This window comes from Marmota flaviventris, chromosome 19 (assembly GCF_047511675.1).
Source record: "Marmota flaviventris isolate mMarFla1 chromosome 19, mMarFla1.hap1, whole genome shotgun sequence".
In the NCBI taxonomy this organism is placed as follows: domain Eukaryota; kingdom Metazoa; phylum Chordata; class Mammalia; order Rodentia; family Sciuridae; genus Marmota; species Marmota flaviventris.
The window spans coordinates 43,292,675-43,306,637 of NC_092516.1; the positions used below are offsets into that span (position 1 = coordinate 43,292,675).

The 13,963-nt window shown below is 39.4% G+C and overlaps 1 pseudogene; it reads left to right on the top strand.

Moving 5' to 3' along the window:
- Positions 1-1,481: 1,481 nt before the first annotated feature.
- Positions 1,482-13,963, top strand: part of LOC139702904 (ubiquitin carboxyl-terminal hydrolase 31-like) — an 82,835-nt pseudogene continuing 70,353 nt past the window's right edge.

The following is a 13,963-nucleotide window of genomic DNA, read 5'->3' on the forward strand; positions in this document are numbered from 1 at the left end:
ACAAGTGCCCCAAAGTCCTGCATCATTCAAAAGTTTCATTATTTAATAAAATTTCTTCCCTGTGAATAAATCTAAACTGTATAGATGTCATGGCATTCTGGAACAGTAGATTCACCTTGGAGGAACACATTTCACTCCACATGCCTCTGCCCAGAAGCTCTGTTATTAGTTCATAGCAGACATTTTCTTAAATCTACAGAAGAACATGTGATAGTGGATTGGTGAATTTCTTCCTTTTATTTTATTACATTCAAATCCTGTTTCAAAGTTTGAGATTTGGAAACATTACCCCAGACATTTGCCTGAGCCCTAGTAGCACTATTTAATAAAGATTTTAGTTATGTTTTTATAGTGTACAGGAAATTTGTAGAGTCGTGATTATGATTCATATGCCCCACCAAAATTCATGTTGAAATTTAATACCCATTGTGGGTTATTAAAAAGATAGAAATTTAATCCTTGTATGGGATTCGGGAGGTAATTAAGATTAAATGAGGTAATAGGAGTAGAATTGTAACAAATGGGACTCTGCTTTTAACAAAAAAGAGGCAGAGAAACCTGAAATGGTACATTCTGCCTCATCCTGTGATGCCCTACACCACTTTTAGAATCTACAAAAAGGCTCCAACAAAACGAATAACTTTTCCATTTGATTCCCAAAACCATGAGCTGGGAAAAAAAAAAAAAAAACTTTACTCTTTTTATAAATTACTTTGTCTGTGGTATTCAGTAATAGCAACTGAAAATGGACTAAGATAATTATGCACACTAAAATTATAGAAAAAAAATTCAACAAATGTATTCACAGAAGTTTGAAGATAAACTTTGAAAAAGGAAAGGAGAAATTTCTCTGAATCAGCTAAAGTGGTAACATGAAATTGTAGAAACTGTTAACAAGGTTAAAGTTAATAATCTTTTACATTTAGGAAATTTTTCACCTTTCAGTTTCTATACATAAAGTAATAATTTATTAATACCTCTTAAACTTTGTTACTTTAAGTCTGCATGTCTGGATTTATAGAAAATAAAATGGCATTGTGTTTATATTTTCCTAGTACTTCTTGCCGTGACGTTGTTCCCTACTGCCTGGGGTTCATCTCAAACATCCCACTATGCCACATGTCATCCACAGTTCCTGATTCCTCTGTCACTCAGCAGGTTTTCTCCTCCATGCTGGGTCCGTTATTTGTTCTTGTGTAATGTGTCCCCATGCATAGCTTTGCCATTAGATTCACACCCACCCTACAGTGAGGATCATTTACTCCTTCTTGCTCTCTCCATGGTGAATGCAGTGTGTGGACATATGGATTCAGATAACACTGTTCCATAATGGAGGTCGCATGGTACAAGTGTGTTAGTCAGATTTTCCTAACTGTGGAAAACCCTGAAATAGCGTTGCTTGCTGGCTTGGGGCCACTGGGGTGTGTGGGGCGCAGAGCCTCAGAGCCAATGAGGGCAGAGGGCGAGATGCGCTGGAGGCCATGGCGGGTCCAGGCGGGGAGGTGGGCGTGGTGAGGAGTGTCAGTGGCTGCCACCATGTCCAAGGTATGTGTGCTCCGGAGGGCCGGTGGTGGCAGGAGGGAATGAGAAGTGCTCCCTCAGCAAGGGGTGTTCTGGAGTGGCCGGCGGTCGCGCCCTCCTCGCCCTCTTTGGCGCATTTGGTGGGCAGCTTCCAAGCTGCGTCCTCAAGATGCTGTCCATGCTCTGGCACCTTTGCTCCCAGGGCAAAGCCCGGACCACAGCGGCCTTCACAGCTGCTTCCGGCCAGGGCCCACAACTCGCCCGCCAGCCCGCCTGCACCAGGAGCCAGTGCCCGGAGTGAGGGGGCCGCAACCACACAACGCCTGCTCTGAACGCTGTGCTGCAACGCCTCAGCAGCACCGAGCTCTTCCCAACCACCTGGGCTAGGCCAGTACCGGGCGGTGCAGACTGAGCCCTACCGGACGTGCGCAAAGGGGCCATGGCGAGGTCACGGAGCAGCTGGCGCACCGGGTACACCCCTAGAGTACACCCCGCAGCACAGCCTTGATGTCAAGAGTACTAGGTCAAAGAACGCACTGCAGGATTGGGAAATCCGAGCATGATGCCCAGGAGTCTCTGCTGTGGCTTTTGTACCTAGTTCACGATGACCTCAATCCTTCTGTAAATCAGAGTGGCCATCCTCCTCTGAAGCCTCCATCAGAGACTGATGTCATACCCTAGGGACCATCTTTTCCTGAGTGTAGCACTTTTGTACAAGAACTTTTTCAAGCCCAGTGCAGATCTTCTTTGACATGTACTCATTGTCAGAAACAGAGCAACACTTTAGATCTTTTCCTCTGCATTTCTTTGCCAATTTCTCTAACCCACATAAGACCTCTCCATTTCACTGTAGTGTATCAAGGGAAATGTCCTCATTACATGAGGATTGCTGTGGCTGTGCCTCTGTTTGGGACTGTTGCCAGACTTCAGGAAGCAATATCTATGAAAACAAAGATCCCCACTGATCAGATTGTGTTGACAATCTATGATGGATTCCACCTTTCCTTTTGTGTTACAGATGACATGGAGACAGGCCATGAAAGTGAAGGCATTTTTGCTTTGAGACTCCAGAAATATTTTGACCTGAAGGAATTCTCAAATAGGAATTCACTTAAACAACAATCTCAATCACTTGAAGTTTGGCTTGGATCATCAGACTGTCTTCCTGCACATAAACAGCAGCAAAGCAGGGGAAATTGGACCTGCCCACCACCAGAGCAGGCAGTGACAAGATTGTCCTGCTGGTGTGTAACTGAGCCTGCACTGGGCAGCACAGGAAGACTGTCTTTTATGCTGCATTTAGAGAAGATGATAGCATGGGACCTTCTGCAGAAGAAAATTTTGGAGAAGATGAAGTATTTCCTGTTTGCACTCAAGTGTGTCCATTCAGTTTGCATGTGGTCAGTTTTGTGGGAATTACATACTTGCTGCCCCAGGAGGAACAGCCCCTGTGCCACCCAACAGTAGAAAGAGCATTAAAACCTTGTGGACCAGGTGTCACTGCTCATGTGAAGTTAGTGGTAGGATGGGACAAGGAGACAAAAATTTCTTATTTGTACACACTGAAGATGAGTATATCCCAGATGCAGAAAGTGTCTGCCTGCAGAGGGAGCGGCATCAAACCTCAAACCTGCACTTTATCCCAGTGTTTCCAACTGTAAGCCAAAGAGGAATGACTGGCCCCAGATGATGCCTGGTGTTGCCCACACTGCAAGCAGCTGCAGAAGGGGAGCATCACACGGAGCCTGTGCACTCTGCCTGATGTGCTATACACCTCAAGAGCTTTCGAAAGGAAGGAGACAGAAATGTGAAACTTCAGAACATGGTCAAGTTCCCCTTGACTGGCCTGGACATGACTCTTCATGTGGTCAAGAGAAGCCAGAGCAGCTGGAGTTTGCTATCCCATTGGTCCCCATGGAGGCAGCCCTATGGACTCAGGAGGGACCCTGAGGACAACATCTATGACCTGTATGCTGTGTGCAATCACCATGGCACCATGCAAGGGGGGCACTACCCAGCATACTGGAAGAACTCCATGGATGGCCTCTGATATTGACAGTGGCTTCAATGACAGTGATGTGCAGCAGCTCTTGGAGAACAAGGTGTGCACGCAGACAGCCTATATAATCTTCTACCAAAGCAGACAGCCATCCCATTATGGTTGGCTAACAGCTCAGTAGCCGGCTCCACAAGTTCTTCCCTGTGCAAGCACTGGGTGAGCCAGCTTCCAGGGAGCAAGCAAGCCAGTGTGACTTCAGCGGCCTCCTCCAGAGGCACCTCCCTGCCTCGCTCTTCAAGTCCATGGAAATGACCGGGGAAAGGAGTGAACATGATGGTGGCTTTTCAAGTGAGCCATTTTTGAGGAGTGTCCAGTGGCAGAGCTTATCCTCCAGATCATCTGTGACCAGCCCCTTGGCTGTTAATGAAAATTGTGTGACACCTTCTTGGTCCCTGTCTGTGAAGCTGCAGATGTGCTCCAATTCTCCTTCCCACTTCTCAGGTTGAAGCCAGATTTAAAGATAGGTAGTTAGTGTAGTTAGGTAAATCGGGTCTAATATTGAGTAAAATTGAAAATGAAGGCCACGTAGAGAATGGAGCCACAGAAAGCAGAGCAGCACTTGGGAAATTGAAATGTTAATGTTCCCAAGGCCCAGATCCCATCCCAAGGAAATGTTAATGAAGCAGCTCCAAGCAAACAGGGAGATGCTAATCCAAAAGTCCTTCCTGGCCAGATTACTCCTTTGGCCCACCTGATCCCCACCCTTTGGGCCTTCCCACCTACAATCCATCACTGAAAGGTAATAGAACAAAGGACAGGAATGCTGACAGAAATGTGGGAAAGCTGAATGAAGACCTTAGTTATAAAAGAGGGAAGACCTCCCCTCTTCCATGGATTCCACCTCTTGGGTCTCCTTCTTCCTCTGGGAGAAGTCTTTTCTGCTGTCCTTATTTAAGCTTCTACTTTCCACTCTAAACTTGCCTCAGCGTGCTTCTCTGGTGTTATACTTCAGCATTGGGGAAGCAAGGACTCATCACCAGTAAACAGCGGTAACAAGGGGACTCTCCAATTCATAGCTCTGCCTCCACCTTAGAGAAGATCCGGGAGGCAGTGGATGACAAGGTCTCCATCTCTTGCCTTGGCAGCTTGAGGAACCTTTCCAGCAGTTATCAGGAAACAAGTGATAGTCGCAGTTGACAAGAGCACAAGGCTGTGAGCTGAGTCCACCTGGCTGTCAAGGAGGGCGTGTTTAGAGATGAGTCAGATACCCAAAAATTGAACTCCAGTGTTCAATTTTAGATACACAGAGCAAAAACTTAGCCCAAGGGGATCACTTACCACCTGTCTCCAATGCATTTGATAACAATAACCAGATTGCTTACATGGATCATAGTGATCTCATGGACTGCTCTCCAGTCAAAGAAGTGAAACCCCCAGGCCACCCAGGCTTACTCAAAAATAGAACCAGAGAGCACAACCAAGAGGTCTCCCAGCTCCAAAGGCATTTCTGAGCCAGGTCAAAGCTTGCAAAGGGGAGAGCATCTTTGGCAAGCCAAGAATCATCTCTTTCAAGTACATCCCCTTTTTCTCCTGTTCCTTCCAAAGTTTCTCTAAAGCCTTCTTGCTCTTGAAGCAAAGCAGGTTCTTCCAGGGCCCATGGAAGGCATTCATGCCCTGCTTCTACCCAGTCTAAAAAGAAGTTATCCCCCCAGTCCCATGATTCCTCATCATCTCCCTCACCACAGAAGCAGAAGTCAGCTTCTGCCCTCGATTACACTGTCTCCTCTACATCTGCCAAAAAAGCCTCATGCTCTGCCAGCAGGGGCCCCTTCCCTTCTGGGAAGAACAGGACTTCAGAGTGAACCGTGAGTAGGGAGGGCTCCAGACAAAGCCTGGTTTCCCACAGAGCCAGTGTCACCTCCATCTCCAAACCCAGCTCCTCTTGGGTGAGCCAGGCCAGAGCCGGGGAGGGCAGAGGTGAAGGCAAACATGTACAGAGCTCCTCTGTGGCCACCCTGCACCCTGCCCCCCCAGCCCAAGTGTGCAGTCTGGTCTGAATAGGGACAGCAAGTCTGAGGATAGGGGGCTGTCCTCCTTCAAGTCAGCCTTGAGATACAGGAGACTAGGCGGTCGATGGACCTTGGCAAGACAACCTTGCTGTCTAAAAAGACACGTGGGAGCCCTGTCAAGTCGGACAGTAAGAGTGCCAGGGATGACAATGCTGAAAAAGGCCACCAGCCTCCGGGCCCCCAGCAGCCAAATGCACATGCAGTTGGAAAGGAGCAGCTTGTCTCCAAGGACCCTGCCCCCACTGAACATTCTCTGCTCTCTGCTCACAAGGCCATGTCTTCCCAGCTATATTCCGGACTTTCCCATCTCCCAGCAGCAAGCAGCCTGATGAGGAAGCCTCCAAAAAGTTTCCTTCTAGCACGCAGACCTCTGCATGGACTTCTCAGAAACCTCAAGGTCGTTTCTGCAGCCTAAGTGTTCTGTCTGTAAAGATGTTTATTTATTTAGCAGCCCTCCTCTCCCACCAAAGCCCTCTATGCATTTGTTTTGTTACTTTTTGGTTATGTGCCTGATTGCGTGTGCATGCATGTGTGCGTGCGTGAGTGTATGTTTGTATACAAGAAGAAGTAAGTTGTAAATTGTTAAAAGAGTCCCCTTATCTTGCCATTGAACCAAGTAACAGCCATAGACAAAACATTGATACCAGGCTAACTGGAGTCATTATAGACAATGCCTGGACAGTCCCTTTACCAATTGTATATATTTCTTTCTAAAGAACTCTAATGGCTCTCACTGGACACTAGGGTCTTGAAACCTGTGAACCAGTTAAGCTATCATTAGTGTTTGGAAGGGTGGATTATTTGACTTGGGTTTCATCTGAGCAGCATTTGTCCACACTGTGGATTGTCGAGTAGCACCAGGAGCACTAAAAACTGGGACAATAACATATTAAACAAACCGAGGGAAAAACTGTTGCTTTCAGCACTTGCACTCCGTTTACCAGTCTTTGTAAAGGGAAATATTTTATCACTAATGTTTCTCAGGTATTTACACTCAGCTAGTCCAGGATGGATGTGTATCAGTAAATGGATTAAAGAGAAAAAAACCTGAAATAAATCAATTTAGAGGAGAAAATTTTCAATGTGGTTCATGGTTTCAAAGTTGACAGACCATGGTCAGTTGGTGCTGTGGCTTTTGGGTCTATGATGAAGCACAGAACGTCATGATATGGAAGACATCAGGAAGCAAAGCTGTTCATGGCAGCTGGGGAAGCAGAGAGAGGAAGAGGAGCCGTCAGGCTCCTAATATTTCCTTTAAGGGCGTGCTCCAAATAACCTGACTTTCTCCCACTAGGCCCCACCTCCTAAAGGTTCCACCATATCCCAATAGCACCACTGGCTGGAGACCTGTGGACATTCAAGATCCAAAATATAGCAACGGGTATTTTGTACTTAAATATTTGCTAACTCTAGAGGTGGAGATCATGGAGAAGAGGAACTGGTACCCTAGGTCTATAACGAAAAGCTTTGTACATAACTATGCCCAATGTATGTCAAAAAAGTGCAATTTGCCTTATGCAAAAAAGACCTCTTCATTTATGTCATACTTCTTTTAACTCCCAGGTTACATATCTTTGGGCTAACGTATTCAATCAGAAGAAAGTGGATTTTTTTTATGCTAGATTAGTTAAGAACTGATATAATTAGAATGTAAAGATATTTTTATTTGGGGTTCAGTTGTTTCAAGTTAGATGACTTGCCCAGGAAAACAATGCAGGAGATTTTGTCCTCCACTTCACCCCAATTGTATGGAAAAAAATATTATTTTTTAAATTAAAAGTTGAACCCACAGGCAATCTACAGCAGGTATTGAAAAGTCATGATGAGACACCAAATTGCAGTTGTTTTTTTGTGGTTTTTTGTATCATTGATTACTGTGGAATTTGATTTGAATGTTTGAAATATAAAAACAATATTTAAAAATAAACATAAAATATTCTTTTGTATTTTAAGGTAATTTGAAGGCTCATAGCCTGAGGTCATAATACACAGTATAATTACCTCATATTTTTTAGCAGAATATATGGAGGATGAACCAGAAGATTTCTGAAATTGTGTATTTTTGTGGCTGGAAAGTCTTGAAAGGTACATCATTGTTATTAATGGAAAAGACTGACTAAAAACAGCAATGTTCTGTAAGTTGTATGTAAGTGAACAAATCCTTTATTAACCAAAAATGCCCTGTGAAACCAGGGATGGCTGAAATACATTATACCGAGACTCTGGAAATCTCAGTTCTATTTTTTACCTTTAACTAGTAACTTTTTCTAGCTCAATAAATCTCTCTCTATTTTTTTCTTGCTTTTCAAACCAGAGGAGCAATACTTCTTTTTTTTTTAACTTTCTGGATTGTTCTTCAATTTGACTGAAATAAAACATGCAGAAATCTTTCGGAATGTATTGCAAAGCATACAAATGGAAGTGAATAATCTTTGATAACTTTGACACTCTATTTCTTTCAAATGCTGTTCTAGCTCAAAGCGGGTAATTTATCTTTCTTCAATTACCTTTGGTTATATGTCCATTATCTCCCTACCATTCGGAAGCCACACTTCATCCATTATTGGTCTCTTGTTTAAGTCTTTAAAAGTTTTTATTTGTATATTGTTGTGTGTTGATCCAATTGATTTTTATTCTCATTTAGTGTAGTTTCATGTATAATTAAACTGTTATAAATGTGTCCATATTGGAGAGTGTACAATGTCCCCAGACCTTGTTCTTAGCCATATATTATTGTAAACTCAGTTCTTCATGAATTATATGTAATATTAATAAAATTGTGAATGATATTCAATATGATTTTTGTATGGATTCCATGTATAATAATCCCTATTGTAGCTGGTAAGACAACATTTAATCATAAGAAACTTAATCTTTACATACAACCTTATCAGTTTACCTCTTATTAATTGGTCCACAGAAAATAAGACTATGAAACATAGCTCACTAATTATTTTGTCATAAGTATAAGACCTCACTCAACCTTGACTCCAGATCCATTTCTCAGACTCCTGCCCTGAAATAACACTACCTATAAAATAACAGTGATGTCAGAAATTTACTAATGTACATGAAAACACTGATCATTGATCTCATTCAGAGAAAAATGAAATGTCTCCAATGAGGCTGATGTCTAGAAGGCTATTATGCACACACAAGAAAGATAAAGCTCTTCTCTCATGCAAGAGCTAACTTTAAGTTTGTGGAAATTCAGTCTATTCAAATCACTAGGAAATGTTAAAATGTTAAAAAATTAAAATGTTAAAATTTGTAATTCAAGATATGAAAATCTGGGGCTTATTTTCTTTATCTATGTCTTTCTTATAACTCATAATTTCACCATAAATACATACAGAAAAAAAAATATAATGATCTGGCTTATGCAAATTATATTCCACTTTAAGTTTTATTAAAATGTGTAAAAGAATTAAGAGATGCTACAGTATTATTTACTCAGTAGTATGTTTTACTGTTACATAAAACATTTAGTCAAGTGGAACAATGTGATGTCTGTTATTTAACAACAGGATGAAATACATGAGTGTTAACATATAAACAAATATTCAGTTATAAGGACATATTGAATACATAACGTAAATATAGGTAAAAACAATGCACTATAAATTGGGAATGATGGTCCATGCTTGTAATCCAAGCAAATTGAGAAACTGAGGAGTTTCAGAACTTTAAATTCAGCCTCAGCAACTTAGTGTGGTTTCAAGCAACTTAGCAAGACAGTCTCAAAATTTGAAAAAGTGGGGAGAGGGCTTAAGAATGTGGCTCAGTGTTTAAAAATCCCTAAATATAAACTGAAATACAAAAAAAAAAATACAGTTTAAAATGTTACAATTCAGTGTTAAACATCAAAAAAATAGATTTCATATAATTCTTTTCTCCAGTATTCAAAAATGAAAATCATAATTTTTTGATTTAGAAAACAAAAATTATATGCTTTCAAAGATGAGATTTCTGCACTATGCATATATGATATTTATGACTGATATTTCTACCAAATAACTTGATAATGCTTAAAAAATTTAAGCAAAAGTTAAAGACAACTACTTATTTTCTATATTTAAATGAGTAATGTCTTTTACTGACCCTCATATACATCAAGGTGTAATGTAAAATAATGACTTTACTATACTCTCACATTTGTCAAAGTGTTTATTATAAATGTTTCACTTTTATACAAGGCATACATTTTGGACAAAATCTGTTCAATGTTCACTACTGGTATGAGTTTTCAGATGTTCAATGAATTCAAAATTTGAATAAGTTTTCAAAATATTATTTAACTTTTTAGGGTTTCTGGGCACAATGAATTCTCCAAAAATCAGTAGTTTTTAATAATTATATGGTTATGAAATATTTTTTTCCATTTGTATTTTCTCTAACCAGTATGTATCCACAGGTGCTGAGTATTGGTGAATAAATTTTGGAGGCATTGTCACATTGTCAATTTTCACATTTCAAAACTTTGTCTCTTCTATGGTTATTGTGGTGAGGATTAAATGTTGACTCTTTCTTAGAGGAATGGTTTGATGGTATCATTTGTAAATCTTCTCTCCAGTGTGTTTTCTCTGATGTCTAGTAATGTATGATATATAATTGAAAATGTTTCTACATTCTCTACATTTATGTCTTCTTTCCAGAATAAATAGCTTAGTGGTGAAAAAGAATTGATTTCTTATTAAAAGCTTTGCTACATTGTTTTCATTAGTAGGGGTTCTTTTCTGTATAAATTCTGTTGTTAATGAGGTTTAGTTTTTCTTTAAAAGTATTATCACTTTATTTATATTTCACATTCACCAGGGTGTCTTCTGCTGTGCTGAATAAAGTTTTATTTTTTATTAAATGTTTTGCCACTTATTCACATTTGTAGGGCTATTCTCCAGTGTGAGTTCTGATGTGGTGAATAAGGCCTGATTTATGGCTGAAAGCTTTGCCACATTCCTTATATTTATAGGGCTTTTCTCCAGTGTGAATTCTGTTGTGGCAAATAAGGGTTGATAATTGAGTAAAAACTTAGTCACATACTTTGCATTTGTGAGGCTTCACTACAGTGTGATTCTGCTGTGCAAATAAGGTGTGACTTTCGAATGAAAGCTTTGAAACATTTTTTACAATTGTAGGGATTCTCTCCAGTGTGAGTTCTTCTGTGGCAAATAAGATCTATTTTTTTGACTGAAAGCTATTCCACATTCTTTACATTTGTAGGGCTTCTCCCCAGCGTGAGTTCTCTGTGGCAAATAAGGTGATTTTCAACTGAAAGCTTTGCCATCTTCTTTATATTTGTAGGCCTACTCTCCGGTGTGAGTTCTCCTGTTGCAAATAAGGTGTGAATTTCTACTGAAAGCTTTGCCACATTCTTTGCATTTGTAGGGCTACTCTCCAGTGTGAGTTCTGCTGTGGTAAATATGGTCTGTTTTTTGACTGAAAGCTTTGCCACATTCTTTACATTTGTAGGGCTTCTCTCCAGTGTGAGTTCTCCTGTGGCAAATAAGGTATGATTTTCGACTGAAAGCTTTGTCACATTCTTTGCATTTGTAGGGCTTCTCCCCAGTGTGAGTTCTTCTGTGGCGATTAAGATGTGATTTTTTACTGAAAGCTTTGTCACATTCTTTGCATTTGTAGGGCTTCTCTCCAGTGTGAGTTCTTCTGTGTTGAATAAGGTATGATTTTTGACTGAAAGCTTTGCCACATTCTTTACATTTGTACGGTTTCTCTCCAGTGTGGGTTCTCCTGTGGTAAATAAGGTCTGTTTTTTGACTGAAAGCTTTGCCACATTCTTTACATTTGTAGGGCTTCTCTCCAGTGTGAATTCTCCTGTGGCAAATAAGGTATGATTTTCGACCAAAAGTTTTGTCACATTCTTTGCATTTGTAGGGCTTCTCCCCAGTGTGCATTCTGCTGTGGTGAATAAGGTTTGATTTTCGACTGAAAGTTTTGTCACATTCTTTGCATTTGTAGGGCTTCTCCCCAGTGTGCATACTGCTGTGGTGAATAAGGTGTGATTTTTGACTGAAAGCTTTGCCACATTCTTTACATTTGTAGGGCTTCTCTCCAGTGTGAGTTCTGCTGTGGCAAATAAGGTGTGATTTTTCACTGAAAGCTTTGCCACATTCTTTACATTTGTAGGGTTTCTCTCCAGTGTGAGTTCTGCTGTGGTGAATAAGGTGTGATTTTTGACTGAAAGCTTTGACACATTCTTTACATTTGTAGGGCTTCTCTCCAGTGTGAGTTCTACTGTGGCAAATAAGGTGTGATTTTTTAATGAAAGCTTTGACACATTCTTTACATTTGTAGGGTTTCTCTCCAGTGTGAGTTCTGCTGTGGTAAATAATGTCTGTTTTTTGACTGAAAGCTTTGCCACATTCTTTACATTGGTAGGGCTTCTCTCCAGTGTGAGTTCTGCTGTGGTGAATAAGGTGTGATTTTTGACTGAAAGCTTTGCCACATTCTTTACATTTGTAGGGCTTCTCTCCAGTGTGAGTTCTCCTGTGGCAAATAAGGTATGATTTTCGACTGAAAGCTTTGTCACATTCTTTGCATTTGTAGGGCTTCCCCCCAGTGTGTGTTCTGCTGTGGTAAATAAGGTGTGATTTTAGACTGAAAGCTTTTCCACATTCTTTACATTTGTAGGGCATCTCTCCAGTGTGGGTTCTTCGGTGGTAAGTAAGACCTATTTTTTTACAAAAATCTTTGTCACATTGTTTATATTTGTAGGGCTTCTCTCCAGTATAAATTCTCTGGTGATGAACAAGCTCTGAATTTTTATATGATTTCTGGTGTTCACTCTCACTTGTAGTTTTCCATATTTTCTTTTGATGTAAATAGTCAAGATTACAACTTCTATATTTTACACTTATCACTTTATGAAATATATGTTTTATAACCTTTTCTGGTGAATATTCTTGGGTGTCTTGAGAAGCCATGACTGAAATAAACAAAAATTTTTAAAAAACAATACCTACTAGAGTGGGATAAATATACTTTGCATACATAATGTGAAATTAAGGTAAAATAAGTACATCAGGAGTGTAGCAGATTAGTATGTTCAAAGTCATCATGAATTAAAAAATATATCAGTTCAATAAAAATGTACAAACACAATTAACTTGAGAATATTACCCAAATTCTTTTAGAGACCACAGTATCCAAGAGGAGTACATCATTAAGAAGAGTAATATAACAAAGAGAAGTAAAGTATGCTATTTTTATCATCCACAGCCTTTTGTCCTCCATAAGATAGCATTACATATTTAGGAAATATCTAGCAGCTATCTTCACTCTCAGTAGAATAAGAGAAATGTAAAATGTATACAAACATTTGTGGCTTTTTCAAAGAGTGTCCAAAACCTGGTTTTTGTCTACCATGACATAGAGATGTGAAAATAACTAGTAAATTTTGAGTGATAATACCACAAATAGTCAATAAGGGTAAAGAGGCTATGGACTCTTAAAACCAAATATGAACAAATTTTACTAAGAAATATACACATATATGTCTATAAAATTTTCCATAAAAACATTTTAAAAGACTATAAAAATGTTGCATAGTCTATGCCATAATACTTGGCTGAAGTCAACACTTGACAATCAAGTGTAATAAATTGATTTTCATATTTGTAAATTCATGTGATATGACAATTTCTTTCATTGACAAATACAACTTTGTTTATTTACTAAATATATCATGGTATTTTATACTATATATAAAAGATAATATGACTAAACAGAATGAATTAACACAATCATTATTTCATATAATTATCAGTTTTGTTCTTACAAGGTATTGTATTCCTTCAACTAGTATTTATGAAGAACATAATACACTCACCATTTGATAAAACAAAACTCTTGACCCTCTTTATGATCAATAAAACAAAACTATGGAAACTTTGACTATAATATCAACCCTACACAAAACACAGTATCTGGTGAGCACAATTTTACTCACTAAATTACTGACTTCTACATGTGAATCAAGTGCTCCTGCAACTTAATCTCTGCCTGCCACATTTGACTTAATGCAAAGTCCTACATGTATTTCTTAAAACACTTTATGAGACAAAATATTTTCATTACTAACTAATAATAGTATATAAGTACAATATTTTTACTCATTTGATCATTGATGGGCACATACATTGAGTGCCTACTTTTAATACTGAGAACAATGTTTGCACTAAACACAAAAGCAGAGGTATCTCTTCAATTTTCTGATTTAATTGTTCATAGATACATATTTAGTACTGGAATTTCTGGATCTTTACATCATCAAACTTTTAATTTTTCATGTGTGGTGCTTGAAAAAATTCTATATCACTGAACTATAAGCCTTTTTAAAATTGTTTGAGTCATGCTGTTT